The sequence below is a fragment of the Manacus candei genome, unplaced genomic scaffold, assembly GCF_025592945.1.
Source record: "Manacus candei isolate 608988 ecotype Guabito, Panama unplaced genomic scaffold, ASM2559294v1 h1tg000023l, whole genome shotgun sequence".
NCBI lineage: Eukaryota > Metazoa > Chordata > Aves > Passeriformes > Pipridae > Manacus > Manacus candei.
The window spans coordinates 21,833,051-21,848,919 of NW_026138071.1; positions in this window are offsets into that span (position 1 = coordinate 21,833,051).

The window sequence follows — 15,869 nt, forward strand, 5'->3', positions numbered from 1 at the left end:
CAAACGCAAGTTGAATGCACAACAGAGCTTTGTTACCTTCCCACCTTCCCATTTTGGCAGCCCTTTGACTGCTGCATCCAAGGCTCGGGGCAGGGGGCAGGTCCCGCTCTCCCAGCTCGCTCGGCCTCTGCCCAGCAGGATCTTGGCTGCAGAGCCCAATTGTCTCCCCAGAAAAGGGGGCAACACAGGGCAGAAACCACATCCCCCCGAGCAGCACCGGCTTTTCACCCCAGTTTGAGGGGGAAGGGGGTTAAGTCCGTGCACAACTCTTGGGGACAAGCACGGTAAGGCCAGATCTGGACCTTGGCACACCCCAGCCTGTTTCCAGCTCATGTGCATGATTCTGTGGTGCATTCCCTCCAGCTGCTGTCCCTGGCTGAGCACAGGTACAGCAGGATCAGATTCAGCTCCCTCCTCTCACTCCCTCTTCTTCAGACGTAAAATCCTATTTGCTTGAAATGGATTGGGGGGACAGTCCCTCGCTGTCATGTTTCATAGAGTACATAACAAGCCTAGATCTCTTGTCAAGAAAATGAAATGAACTTACTGTGTCTGGATGACCTTCAGGAAAATGAATAACTACTTTTTAAGCTTTACATGACATACACCTAGTATTGAAGAATAGTGGATATTCCATAGAATAAAATTAAAGAAAAAAAAATACTCTGCTCTAATCCTTTGCAGTTTGCCCCAAATTTTGCTTAGCATTTAGATGATTAGAAATACATGTGTCTATGTATTCCCCGGGCCTTCTGTTTCAATTCTGCTACTCATATTTATTTTTAAAATTGGTGAAATTACAGACTCTACTGGACAGAAAGCAAGATACTGAAATGGAATGTCCACAATTCACTATTACACAACAAGCATACTTTATAGCATGACTTTCTGGAATGTGAAGGTGTGTTTGTTTTTTTTAACAAGAATATTGTATCATTACTAGCACCTTGTGTTCCAAAGAAATTGATACAATGTTCCTGATAGTAATACTAAAATTATATGAAGCAGGCCTGACAGTGAACTGCAGTACAGGGAGTACTACATTAATTTCAGCTACTCCTTTGCTTGTCTTTCTAACACACACATTAAAAAAAAAAAAGGAAAATATCCCCACCACCACCACCTTCCTGAACATTTTAAAGGGAGGTATGGGGTTGCAGCAGAAAGCAAGAGAAAAATGAAACAATAAAAATTCAGTACTAACAGCATCTGTCAACCTTAAAACAATTAAAAGATTCAGAGTTCAGAAAGCCGTTGTCTGCCATTTGTACAGAAGGAAAGACGGAAATCAATATTTGTTTCTTGGAGAGTGCCAACTGCAGCATGTGGTATTGATATTTTCAACAGGATAGAAAGGCTTTTCACAACAAACCTTTCACTTTTCCACCATTATAGAAGGTTTGTGCTTTGGCTTGACTATTACCTGGTAACACTGCTCTTGTTTAATGTTTTCTTTTGGGGAGATTAATATCATTTGTATTGGTATTACCAGTAAAACTTTTTGCATTTCTATTGCTTTTTAAATACAAATGAATGCATAAATAAAAAACTCCCACTGCTGCACCACACAGGTGACTGCCCATGATAAAATATGCAACCAAAGGGCACTGCAGCAATGTCATGCTGGCCATGGGTGGCAGGAACTGCTTTGTCCATAACAAAAGCCTGAGCATTTGCTGGCTGTGGCATTTTCTGGTGGGCCCTTTTTAAAATTTTCTGGTCTCAATGCTGTCCTGCACACCCCAGAGACACATCTGTGTCCAGCAATACCCTCTAGCTGGTATTCAACCTTGACACAGCTGGGACCCTGTAATGGCAGCTTGTTTTCTCAGTTACAGCTCTAAATAGAGGGAATTAATCTGAAAATGAAATGTATCCCAAACTGGTGCTATACCTGCCTTTGAAAACTACTATCTGTGTTTCTTTGACCCCTATTTTCAGTATGTCATGTGACCTGATTGCTTTTAGGCAGCTTCTCTATAATCATTCAACCAGTGCTATGAGGGGATGCTATCAACCCCCTCAAGAGAGGGTGGAAATAAAAGACTCGTTCCCTCTGTTTGCAGGAGAAAAAGTAGCCAACCTTTGTTAGAGTGGAGTTAATAAGAAAGGATATACTAGAATTAAACTCTTACCTATTATCACTAAACTTTTACCTACCTTTCCAAAGTAAACTTACAAAATTCAGCAAGAACTTGCATATGGTTTTCAGACAGGGAGAGTCTCGTGGCCTCTCCTGCAGGTCTGAGCCCTGCTAATCACTCCATGGCACTCTCATCCTTCCCAAAAGGGCTGTAAATTGGGCTACTGGAGCACACAGCACATTTCAGTATCTGCTAGCAAGGCAAATCTCCCTCTCCTCCTCTCACAGCTTCAAGAATTCTGTTTTTACACACTATTGTTTTATTTGGTTTGTGCCTCCCAGTGTGCTTCAGGCACTCTTGAACATCTTCCGATTCAGGAAGACTTTTTTCCATTGCTGCAGGCTTGCAAGATCAAGTGTGAGTTATTTTACCCTTTCTCCAGAGAGGTAGGGCTGCTCTGGGTTGGACCAGCAAAATATTGCTGTTTAAAGTCCAAAGTCTCTCTTCCAGTTTTTGTCACCACAGTCTGTGACAGTTAACAGCAGATGACTTAGTGGAATTTAAGCATATATCTTGCAAGAAAAATACTCAGATCAGTCAGAAATAAACCCTCCTTTTTCTGGCAAAGAAACAAATAAACAAACAAGAAAAATTAAAGGTAATCTCCTTGTGATACCAAGTTTGACCTGCATTAGATTGTTTTCATTTCACAGAGATATTCACACAGAAGCAGACTTTTATTACAACTTTTCCAAAACTGCCATTTTTGCTTCAGCAGAAATCATTTGGTGAATTCTAGAATTAAAAAAGAATTCTAACTTCCCCGGTATAGAATTATTAATGAATAAATGAACACCTGGTGAAAAAAATGAATTCCTCCTTCCCAGTCAAATATTTAAGCTAGAGGAGTTTTTGGCTGAAAAATTATTGTCCTAGGATATGACTCCATATACATCTCAAACACAGGAACAGAACTGTGAAAATTCAGAAAATAGGAGTAACACTAAAACCAAGACTTTGCACAGATCATTCAAAAAGTGACCTAGAGAAAGTGATTTGATTTGTGTGAATTTAATAGTCAAGACAGTAGAATCTGACATCCATCTTAGCACCCAAAGTTTGATTTTCTTGTCAGAGAGACATAAAAACAAATTTCCTAATTGTTAGGGATGATATTGTTAACAATTTCACCCAAGAAAAAGTGATCATAGTCTGAAAAAAACTGATCATTGACATTTTGAAATTAGAATTAGTTGCCAGAAAGATGCTTCTGACTTAAATTAAAATAAAATAGCAAAAATGATTGAATGTTTTACTCCAGAAATGGAAGAGAAAGTAAAGTCACCTGAAGGAAAAATGCGACATACACTTATAAGGCTGAATATCCAAGAATCCATGGGTCATCCATGTGAAACTCACAGGAGAAATCCCAGAATCCCTGGGGTGTTATTTTCAGATTCATGTCCTATAATGTGTTTATGGTGGTGATTCATAGGAGTCTGAATTCCCTCTTCTCTTTCCGAAAAACAAATACCTTAATATCTCTGGAAATCTGGCCCTCAAAACTTGAGGGGTCCAAACTCACTGTGAAAAATCCTGGTTGTTATCTTACTGAAGTTCACATCAATCTTTCAAACCTTAATGCTGAATTCATGCTGTCATTTGCCTTGCTAGAAATATTAGTTTAATTTCCTGATACCGTACGTCTATCGATTATGTACAGAACTGATTACATGCACTCTCCATTCCCACCCCGGGGTTCCCTGCAGGACTGCCAGTTACAGGAGAGGGAGAAAAGAAACAAAAGCAGCTTTGTAGGAAATCCATCCATGTTTGACAATTTCCTTCACAGATCCCCAAAGAAAAATGCCTTAGGAAGTGCTCCTTCATTGTCTCTGATCAAAATGCATCTGCTGCCAGCCGATCTTCAAACGCTCTGCACAACAGACGCAGGTTGCTCGTCGGTTTTGTGCTACTTCCTACAAGTGGCAGCCACAGGACACCTACCACTGTCTGTTCTCTCATCAAAGGACACAAAGAACCTCCACCTGCAGTGTCTTCAGAGGCAAAACCAGATGGAATGAAAGCAAAACCAAATTTGCATGAATAGCTTCCCAACAACGATCGAAAGCTGGTCTTTAGGGAAACAGGGTAATTCTTCCAGACTCTCCTTGCTAAAATTCTGAAGATGGAGGAAATCTCTCTCTTGCAGATGTAACAGATTTTCCACTGCTACGGTGTCTCCCAGTTTAATCCTCAGATTTCCATTCTCAAGGACTTTGCCATTACATCAATATTTTATCCGCATCATGTAATGTACTTTTTCTACAGTCTGTTTAGACCCTATGAGATGCTGACTGTGGATGAGAAAATGCTACCACAGCTCAGAAATCTGATGGCTATTTGCCTAGTTCCCCTCTCAGAAAAAGAAAAGTGGCTTCTGCCCTAGCCCAAGCACTCAGAGAACCACATCACATGGAGCTCCCCAACGATAAGTTCATGCCTTGATCTGGTGACATTTTAAAACTGCCATCAAAACTGCAGTTTGTCAGAATGAGCATTCACTTCACAAAGTCTCCAGTGGGTGACCTGACCAAAAAGGAGAGTAATTCAGGAGTGTGACTCTGGCGGTTGCCCTTGTTGAGGTGGCTGGGGTGATTGTGCCTGCAGGGTCAGGAGAGGATCAGACCAGGGTTAATGGCAATCAGGACCTATGGACTAACATTGCCCTGGAAGCTTTGCAGGACATCAAGATTACACAACAGTGTTTTTATGCAGATTATGGGCTCCAGAAGATGTGTTTGTACAGGTCTGCTGCTGAAACTCTCATGGTATACCCTTGCTGGCAGGGTACAGCGAGGTTGGCTGCTATGCAAGGGACGGGGAGCCAGGAATCAAATGTGTGTGACCGGTGGGAGTTGTGGCCTGTCTAGCAAGGAGCCATGAGGTGTGGCAATCCTGGGTCAGGATCGAGGTTGGAGTCAGAGATCAGGTTCAGAAACACTACACTGGTGGTGCAGTGTAGCTTAAAAGCTGCTCACAAGGGAAAATTTGGGGCAGCCCTTGCTTCCAGCTCCTCTCACAATGACTTTTATCATCAGAGGAGTTGACCTTGGGCTTGGCCAGCTCAGCTGCCCAGGCTGACCTGTACCACACACTCTGCCCAGAGCTGCAGCGGGAATACTGGTGCCTGCAGCCTTGAGCAGGGGGACACCTGGGGAGAGCAGAGCATGTGGAAACACACCCAGACTCCAGGTAACTTCATGCTAAATGGATGTTTTAAGTCTGTGGGATTTTTTCCCTCTCCACTATTTTGGAAATTTAACTGATTGTCTGAAATGCAATCAATGCACACTTGACTTTTGAGAATCATACATATAAAAGTGTTATAGAAGGCAATTCACTGAAGTCAAGTGTTCTTGAATCACATTTTAGATAATTGGTTGGATTAAATAAAAACTGACAGTAATTACAAATGTATGGTTTGATTTTGATTTTGCTCTGCAATTTATCCATTTTTTAAGCTTGATTCCTCTACCTCACCCAGGTACTTTCAATTTCTTTTTGCTTCTTTGTTGTATTCTTTATATTCACTCTTTCTGTTCAAGAAACCTTTTTCTTCAGTTTTCTGTATGTTATTAATAAGTTCTCTCTCCCTTGTTTGCTTTCCCTCAGTACATTCTTCTCTTGCCTATTACCTTTGGGTTTATTTATTCTTAATGGCCCCAATTAGAAAACAGTTATCATAACACTTATTTAAGCCTGACTTAACCATGTGTTGAGTCATTGCCTGATTCAACATGCTTAAACTTGTTAATTTACTTGAAGAATTGGGACAACAATGACTTGTGCAAGGACTCTGTTATGCTTTCCAAATTAACTACATTTCTGTTTGCCATAAATGGTTTATTTTCAACAGTGGAAAATTGCCAGGTAAAATTTAAACTGAGTGGGAAAGAGAAATATGAATGACAAGACAGTTTATATGTAGCCCATGCAAATGAAATTGTATTTTAGCGACTCCATGTCACAAAATCCTCTTAGTGAAGGTAAATGGAGGTGAAGCAAAGGCAAAAGGAAAAACAAAACCCATGTACCAGATTACCAGGAAATATGCACAATATAGGCTTTGAATGCATATTTGTGGTATACACCAGTAATATTATAAGATTCTGAATGAGATCCCAACAGAGGTGTTATCATTACCTATTTGAATGTCTCACTATTATGTTTGTCTACCTCACTTCTTTAAAATCTTCTATGGCCTCAGTATCATCCTGAGAGGTCACTCAAAGTTCCTTCTAAGGCTGAGGTTTGGAAATGACCAAAGACTCATTTCATGATTTTATCTTATGGCAAACTGCAGCTCAGGATCTTTATTCTGAATACTGTGGGTATGAATAATTAAATATTTAAATGTACACTCCTGCATACAATTGCTTGGGGAATCTGTCAGTTTATTTTATTCATGATCAGTGACTGTGTTACTGAAATAATTTTGGTAGTACAAATTTTATTCCTAAGCCTTTCAGTGGCCTCAAGTATTGTATTCACATCATTCTCACACATATTATATGCTTGTCAAAGCAAGCTCAAGCAGAGAAAGCTAATGTTTAAAACACATGGAAATATTAAAAGTCTTTAAGATAAATAGGAGTGCTCCTCATCCAGCAAACCGCTCGCCTGAGGGAATTACGGGTACACAACTTCCCTCATGGCTAGCTTTGGTTAACAAATCATTTCAAACAGACTAATTGGAAGGACTGGGTGCAATAATAAACGTTACAGTGAATAAGAAACACTAACATGTATAAATGCATTAGCATAAAATTTAGAACCAGCTCCGCAGCGGAAATGTAAACTAGATGAAGCTTTCCTCCCACATATTGACTTAGACATTTCGATTCAAAAAAACTGTTGAGCTACACTTGGGGGGGTTCTGAGTATTTCTTGGTTTTAAATGGTATTTATCAGGATCATTCTGTCATTTGACATTTAAGCAAATGAGAGCATTATATGCTTTCTGAATTATGTAAATTGGAAGCATCTATGAATGGGTGCAGAATACTCACACACAGTGACTAGAATTTAGACTCCAATTAACTAAACTAACATTTATTTATTTTGGGTGCATACTTTCTAATAGGATGCTTCACACATAAGTAATTAAACTTAACATCATGTCACAGGGACAAAAGCATGTATATGTGATTCACTTTTTTGTCACAGATTTTTCAAGTGACAAAAAAATATGGTTTGTCTCTGCCTGTCTCTATTAGAGTTTCCATTTTCTATACTCTGTTTATAGTTTGTTGCAAATTAAACAATGTCAAACTGACAAGCTGTGGGTTTTTTGCTAAAATTACTGGCTTGTTAGGGGTGAAAAAACCTCTTTTGGGAAAAAAAATGAATGTGCTTTTTCTTCAAGACTTAAATGAAAGCTTTTTTCCATGCTGTTGGCACAAATGAATTTGGCTCAAGTAAAATGCAAATTAAAGCTATTGTAGGCACTTCTTTTATTAAAGGAAAATACGTATTTCTATAAGTTGTTGATCGTGTTTCTACATATTTATGTTCATTTTGCTATCCAACAGATTATACTGAGTTAAATGCCCTAAATCCCCTTTGCATCAGATTCATTCAAATCTATTGGGTCAGGTATCAGCTTACAATGAAGTGCACTGAAGCTTCTCTCATTAGCCTAAAATCCCAGGGACAGGACAGTGCAGAGAAGGCACTCCCCTTCAGTTTAAGACTTGTATTTTGGATCCCAGTGGTATGTTAATGATGCATTTCCCGTATATTTGACCTGAAAATAAAAATATATGACCGTGTTAGTGAGATAGCCTGTGTGAGCCACAGGAAGACAGGGAGGAGAAAATGTTCATTGCCACTGCTGTTGGGACTCTTAACACTTTAGGACTTGGTTCAGGATAATTAAATGGCTGTTCTAACAAGTCTCACAAGAAGATACAGGTATTTCCAAACACATTGTACCACAATAGTCTCATGGTACACTGATGTTCTGGTGTTCACTATCTCAGTAGCCTCACCCCAGACATGCAGGTATTGTTCCCTTTTGTTTGCACTTGTGCATTCAGGGTTAACTTCACCCTGCTCACCTGGGGCCTGTGCTTTCTGCTGTGTCACTGTTCTGATTATTGAACAATAAATAGTCTATCAGTCAGGGGAGTTTAAAGCATCCAGGACCAAGCAACTCTCAGGCACACATTTTGCTCCCCGAGATGTGCTACACAGTCCTTGCCCGTTCCAAACACTGACTGCCATTCGATTTTGTTCTGAGGGCCTTTGTTTCCACCTCAATAACAAATCAGTGTTTGACCATCTAATGCCCAGTTTGATCCCTTTAATTCAGCACTTGTGGACTGCACAATTTGCAGTTGGAATGCTGACTGCTCCTTCCAGCTCCACGAGGATCTCTAATGTGAACCTTTTCCTATGGAAAATGCATTGAGTAGGGACTGTTGGGCTGGATGGCCCTTCCATGATTCTGTTGTCCCAACTAATTTTACTGAGAAAGTTAATTGGATTTGTGCAGTAAAACCATTTTGTAGATACTACAAAATTTAAATGAACAAACACAAGCGTATGGGAGATGGTGTTAATTCCCTTCTTCCTTCCCAAGGTGGGAAGACCAGTTTACTAACACCCTCTAGCAAACAACTATTCCATACTAAAACTTATCAATGTTAAAAAATTGTATTGACATCTGTATTAAACACTTCTTCTGAAATTTCATTTCTCTCAAACATTAATCATTAAAATTCTCATTGCAATCTAGAAGGAACCAATGTTGAAATGATAGAATTTCTCTGGCAGTCCAAATAAAGGTATTTGCCTAAGTGAAGTTTGGTGTGAATCTAGATAGGTCTATGTAGAAAACAAAAAGATGAAAATTCATTATTCCTATGCAGTATTGAGAAAAAATAACATATGGTTAAATCACAAAATGTGATATATCACGTTTATTAAATTGTAGTGTTAGATATTGTTCTGTTGTTTTCCTAATGAACTGACATTGATGGATACCTGAAAGAAAATACACACTGCAATGAATCAAAATAAGAAAGATAAAAAGAAATTTGGATATTTTTCTGACAAGAAGTTTGAGGATTCAGACGTAAATAACAACCATCCAATACAAGAAGTTGACAGAACTCCATTTTACCATAGAAAGCCATTTAGTCAGTCTCTGATTAGCTCTGTCTAGTGATTTCTAGATCTGGGTCAAATAAAGTAGCTTTTTCCAGACCTGGTATACAGAAACTATGAGGGAGAGATAAAAGAAGGCATTTACAGGTCTGAAATCTGATGTACTGGGGAATTTAGCCACGTATGTAAGCACACGAACTGCAACGAAAATGGCAGTAGCCATTTTCCTAAAGGATCTGGCTTAAATGGGAATATACAGTTTGGAAAAAAAATTGCATGAACATAGATAATTGAAGTAAGCTTTAAAAATATGACAACTGTAGAGAAGAACTAGTGGTAAAGTATATTCAGAAATTAGTAGAAAATTTACTTCTCTCTAAAATTATAAAAGCATATTTGTTTGTGCCTAATCTCTGACTAACACTTTCTGAGGTGCAACCTGGGGAATCATCTTCAGTCAAATCCAGACATAGATGAGTCTTTCAGAAAATCACACCTCATCCCCTCCACTCTGACTCAGTGAGCCGAGGGAAGGAGTTGTTCCAACCTGACTTGTTTTCCTCTTGGAACCAGATTTTGAATCCTCTGGCTATGTTTGGCAAAGGACACATGCTTCACGTCATGCTATGGCTTCTGTGACATGCCCAGGCTCAGGATCCACCTCCTTTTAACTGTTTGGTTTTAATTACTCAGCTGTGAAAAAATAGGTGTGTGCATAAGTTTGGATGTACAGGCATGTGAGCAGATGATTCATCTTGTTCACTGTGAAGGCAGGTGTGAAAAATTTGAAGAAAAAGATTGCTTTTATACAAAATTCAATGCTAATTTCATAGAAAATCACCAAAGTGTTGATTAATGAGGAAGATCACTTAATGCTTCCTAATTAGACTGATGGAATTTACCTCGTGCCCTTAATCCATTGCGTATTAAGGAGAAATGGCTAAGGTTTTTATTTTAATGCTTTGTTTATTCCCAGTCCTTCATTTCAGGTCTGTCGTCCGTGCAGTAATTTCCTTTTGCTTCTTTGCATTAATAGTTCAGTGTAAATAACGTGGTTGGTTGAAACCAAAGTAGAAAGAAGGCTCCAGTGATATTCTGGTAAATATCTGTGGGCAGAAACATAATTAAGCAAGCAGGAAAAAAGGAAAACATCATATAAGGGTTGCAGTGCTGTAAATCCAAAAACAAAGGAAGGAGCATGATGGCATACAAAAGTGACCAGTGCAATTTGATGATTATGTAATTGTTGGAACCCACACAGACATCACAAGAGGTGACAAAAATCTGAAAGACATAGATTTAATGCTCCTGGATCTGAATCCTGATTTCCCCAATGTGCAGCTGCTTACAGCCCCTGTTCTAATTCCCATCCATCTACAACAAAAGATGAAATTGCCAGAATGGCTTTCCTTCCAGACTGATTAAATGGAGCAGGAAAATAGACAACAGAAATGGTAATACATTATAATTAGAAACTTGTTTCAATGTAATAATCTAAGGCATCAATTGTGGCATAAATCCTATTTCAAGAAAGCAGTTAAGCATATATTTTAGTCTATCTATATTGACATGAGACATTTAAACATAGGCTTCAATTGAAATGTGGGCTTAAAGTCAAATTAAATATAATATTGAAGTATATATGCAAACTTGAAGTATTTTTTTAAGAAGGTTTTCCCAAGCAAGGATAACTTTAAAAGCTTATTATGTTGTGTTGAGTTACCAATGAATTCCTGCACAAGAATCAACACAGACAGTTACCTAAGGTATTTCATTTCCATCTTTCTGAAAAAGTATTTGGCTGGACCGTTTTTTTTTTAACCTTTGCTTTCATTGTTACAGCATTTTATAGTCCCTTCTTTAAAAAAAAAAAAGGGTTTCTTTGCTCCTTGCTGATCTAGATCCACAAGAGCCATAAATTAGTAAGCTGACAGTAAGAGGAAATAAACTTTTCAGAAGATTGATATTAGTGTATTTCAAAACAAGTTATTCACATCTTTGTGCAGATTGGTAAATCCCTTTATTTCCTGCTGTTCCTACAGCATCTTTAATTTCTACATATCTTCAGTGTAATTGGACATGAGTTTTGGTGATATGTGTTCCTGAAAATTTATGATTCTGGACAGGTGCTTTGAGATGTCAGGTTAGGGGACAAAAGGTTTTGCTATTGTTTGTCAAAAGTCTTCCTCTGAAAGAACTGAAGGAAGCCTAAGACATGTGTGGTATTTAGAAGTCAGTGTCAAAGACTCTGACAAAGGTTAGTTTGTGGACATATCCATGGAAGAAACATCCAGTTTCTAGTTTCAGAGCACTGCATAAAATAAGCATTTGCACAACACGTTACCAGTAGCAATTTGTGCTCCCAAGCCCACAGCAAATAGCTCCAAATGCAGGCTCTGTCCACGGGTCCTTGTTCCCACGAACAAGGGATATTGCAACGCTCCCCTTACATCTCCTTCTATCAGACCTTTCTTCTGTAACTCCAGTTCCTCAAGTTTTCCTTCCTGTAAAACCATTTCAGAAGACAATTGCTTAAATGGATAAGGCACCTAGTAATCAAAAACATGCCCCCAATCAGAATTGTTTTTCTTTCAAGAGACTGACAATTTATTTTCTTTTCAAATCACGTCACACCACAAATCACATCAGAGGAAAACTCATGAAGTATATTTTCTCAGGCCACTATAACTTAGAATAATTTGTATATCATTCCCTGGAAGATGTGATATTTTATAAATCTCTGTCCTGACAAATTATTCTGTCTAATTTACTCATCTGTCACATAGATTCTCATTGTGTCATCCACACTAGTTCTATTTATCCAGTCCTCCAAGTAAAAATGAGAGAAAAAAATCTGTGATAAGAAAAAGAAAAATAAACTGAAATTAATAATCAAGCTAGCATAAAATACATTTAATATTATAAATATCAAATATTTCAATTTGCAGAAAGTACTCTGCTTGTAAATAAAGGCAGTACTTACTGATTAGAAATGTGTGAAAATATTGCTTTTTTGTGGAAGAGCTAAACAAAGCCACCAATTTTGTAATTATAAAGGTGGTTTTGATTTTATTTTCTTTCTTTATCATCTACACTTACAAGTGTAGAAATTTTTTGTAGGTCTGTTACTAGCATCTATCTTTTTTTTTTTTAACTTTTTCTTCCTTTTTATATTATTTTCCACTTGAAGTTTTAGGAAAACTAACTAAAAAAGATAAGAAACTAAACCACTACTGAAAATGATTCCTTTCAAAACAGCTATAGATGGGCATGAGTTAAGCATTCAAAATGTTCCTTTGAAGCAGTTTTGGGGTTTTTTCAGCGATGTAGTATCCAGTGAGTTTGACAGGAAAAGAATGAAAAGCTTGCATTGTCATTTCAGCATTTCCCCACTTATTTTAATTGAACTTTTCTATGACTTTTGTGCTACTAGAACTTGGGAGAAAACCTTTTTCTAACCGAAAGCAGGGCTGCTGTTGTAGGTGTATAAGCCCTGTGTGTGTGTACATATATCACATAAAAGATTATATACAATTAATGCTTCTCTCTGCATTTGAGGGTTTCTCATGTAGGGATGAAGCAGCAGTTTGAGAGCTGTTCTGACTGATCCCAGCTGAGATCCCAGCAGTGTGGCCATGACAGGGCTCACAGGAGGGCCAGCAGGAGCGTGAAAGCCATGAAAAGCTGCTCTCAGAACATCTGCAACAAACCTCAAAAATACCAAAGCACGTGCAAAAATGCCACCCCTGTGAGGGTCTCCGGGTTACACTCCCTGTCACCAGTAGCCTGGCTGAGTCACACGTTGCTGGCTCCCTGCAGCCCATTTCTGAGGGATGCACAATGTGGTGAGTCTTGTGGACCAACCAGTCCTACCTGAGCTGGCAGAAGAGTATCCTGATTTCTGCTGTTATACTGTTACCTAGTTCTAGTTGTTGTACTTGAGCTGAAGTCTTTTTGAAGAGAGGTAATTAAACAAAAGCTACTATTAAAGTCTTATTTTTACTCATAAATATATGCTTTTTGCTCTCTAAGAGCAAGCAGCATGAAGGACACATTCAGAGAACACATGATTTCTGTTAGGTACTGATCTAAAAGACCTAACAGAACTTGGTTGGGTTTTTTTTTAATGTTATAAATAATTTAACTTGTTTTAATTATTCTCAGGAAATAATTTGAGAGTCTCTACTATGAAGATAACACATACAGGATTTTTTTTAAAATATCAAACAGATTTAAAGTGATACTTCAAAAGTCCTCTATTCATCAGCAATCAATGTAGTGAGAACTAAATAGTTCAACTGTGCTTCTGTGAACATAAAAGCATAATGTTTGTAAGCCTGTCTCACAGCAGCAGCTAAACATCAAAACAATACGGAAATTTAAAAATAAAAATAGTTATGGAAAGTGACCTGTTCCTTATCAGGTACCAAAAATATTTCAGAGTTTTGTTTAAATATATTTGCTTCCTTACAAACATATAAGGTAAGGAACCAGAACACTTCAAATGCAACAAATATATGTTTTATGGCTCTTAGAATTTAGCCTTGCTAAATTAGAGTGAATTCCACCATTGATTTCAATAGTACCTGGCTTAGGTACTATTGAATTTAAGATTTAAGTCCTTCATAAAATGCAGACTTTAATAACTTTAATTCCCAGATGGCTCCAGAGTTGCTAAGGAAGCAGCATTTGACTTTATGTTATGAACTGCCTCAGGATGAGCCACATAACCTGAAGGATTCTGTGCCAAGAGCACAGGGGCTGCCTTACTGCGTACATTCACCTTGCCTTGTGTCACCTCAGCTGACCTCATCTACAGTGAGTCCCAAATTCCAGGAGTAAAGGTTTCCTTGCCAGCTTACCAACAAAGAAGAACTTTGTGATAAAATGTTAATTTTAATAATGAATGCCTTTAGCCACTATTGAAATTTTAATTTCTGCTTGGGAGAAAGAGTCTTACAAGCCAAATAGTTTGTGTATTACTTGGCATATATGTATAGAAAAACTGTACTGTCTAGAGGCTGGAGAGTTCATCTTGTCCTTGCACTTCTGGTGGAGCTGTGTAAGTCTCTATAAAAAATACATTCTTAACAAAAGAGAAAGAATTTGGGGGCCCCGTGGTTAGGAAACCTACCTGACTTGTAGGTGGCAGATGGACATTCACATCATCGCTCTAATGGGAATGAAATTGCTTATAGGGCCTGGAATAACTCCAAGAAAAATGAGGTGGTCTGTGATTAGAGCAGTTATCTGGAACGTGGAAGGCACAGTTTAAACTGTCAGTGTGAGGGGCTCGTGTCTTCCTCTCAGCCACAGCGAGCCACAGCCACTGGATCTCTGATGTTCTGGGACAGGCATCAATCTCTTGCTCTCATAGTTTCGAAATTGTAGTAGTATCTTCATTTCAAAATGGAAAACAGAGAGGTTTTTTGCTATAATATTTTTCACTAGTATTTCCCTCCCATCCCTCACAATGATCCCACTGAGAACCTTTTAGCTCTGTGCCTTTGTAATCCTTGGCCTGTCTGAAATACATGAGGGGAGACCTGTGTTGGGGTCAGATTGGCCGTCTCTCATCACACAACTCTAAGAAAAACTTAGTGCGAACTGAAGTGACATTATAACACTCGTGCTCTGCTTGAGATGCTGTGTGATTAGTTTTCTATCTGGGCTGTAATAATTTGGCAGACACCTCTGACACTGTAATCAGTTCAAAACGTCATGCTGTATTAGCTAAAGCTTACAGCAATCAACCCAAAGCAGAAAATGCTCAGAAATCAAGAAAAAGGAAATTAATGAGGTGGGTCTGTGTTTCAGAAAATAACGTTATTAGAAGTCAAACCAGCAGGGAAGATGCATTGTAGAGAGGCTGTTCACAGGGTCTATCCAGAACTGTTCCCATCCTGGTTTTATTGACTCTTATCATTCTGGTTTCACCACTTCTCAGGGTTCATGTCTGCAGTTTCACTTTCTCATACAATCAAAAAATGGTTCCAAGAGCCCAAGGTAGACTTTGTTTAATATCCAAATGTGTCACTGGGCTATTTGGATTCAGAACAAAGCAGAACCTGCAAAGGTTTTTTTCTGTGATATTTTTTCTGAAGTGGCTAAAAGCAGGGAACTGAAACACTTCCAAATCCATAGCTAAAGTAAAATACGCACGCACACACATACACACACACACACACACTTTTAGCAAGTATGAAATTGTTATTTGTAACCAGAAGATGGCTCTGCAATCAAGCTGGGCAAGCTGAAACCATAGAGATGCAGTATTCAAATTTTTTTTCCTGTCAGTTTTCAGTTCCCTTCTTCCTCAGTGGAAACACTCCAGTTCCTGTAGGCAGTGATTTAACAATACCTCTTTTATTTTTTTTTTTTCCATGGCGAAGATTAACTTCCCCCAAAGTCCTAATTTTTAGGATAGGACACAAAGACAGCAGAAAAATGTGATGTCTTTAACTAGCTATGTTGGTATCTCACTGCTGACTTCAGTGGGAACTGATTCTATCTAAATATATATAAGGTGGTTGGAAGATCCTTCCCTTAAATTCCTGTGGGTGGTGTGAATGGCAGGTTCCTACACACATCAGTCTGTTGTGAGCTGATTTT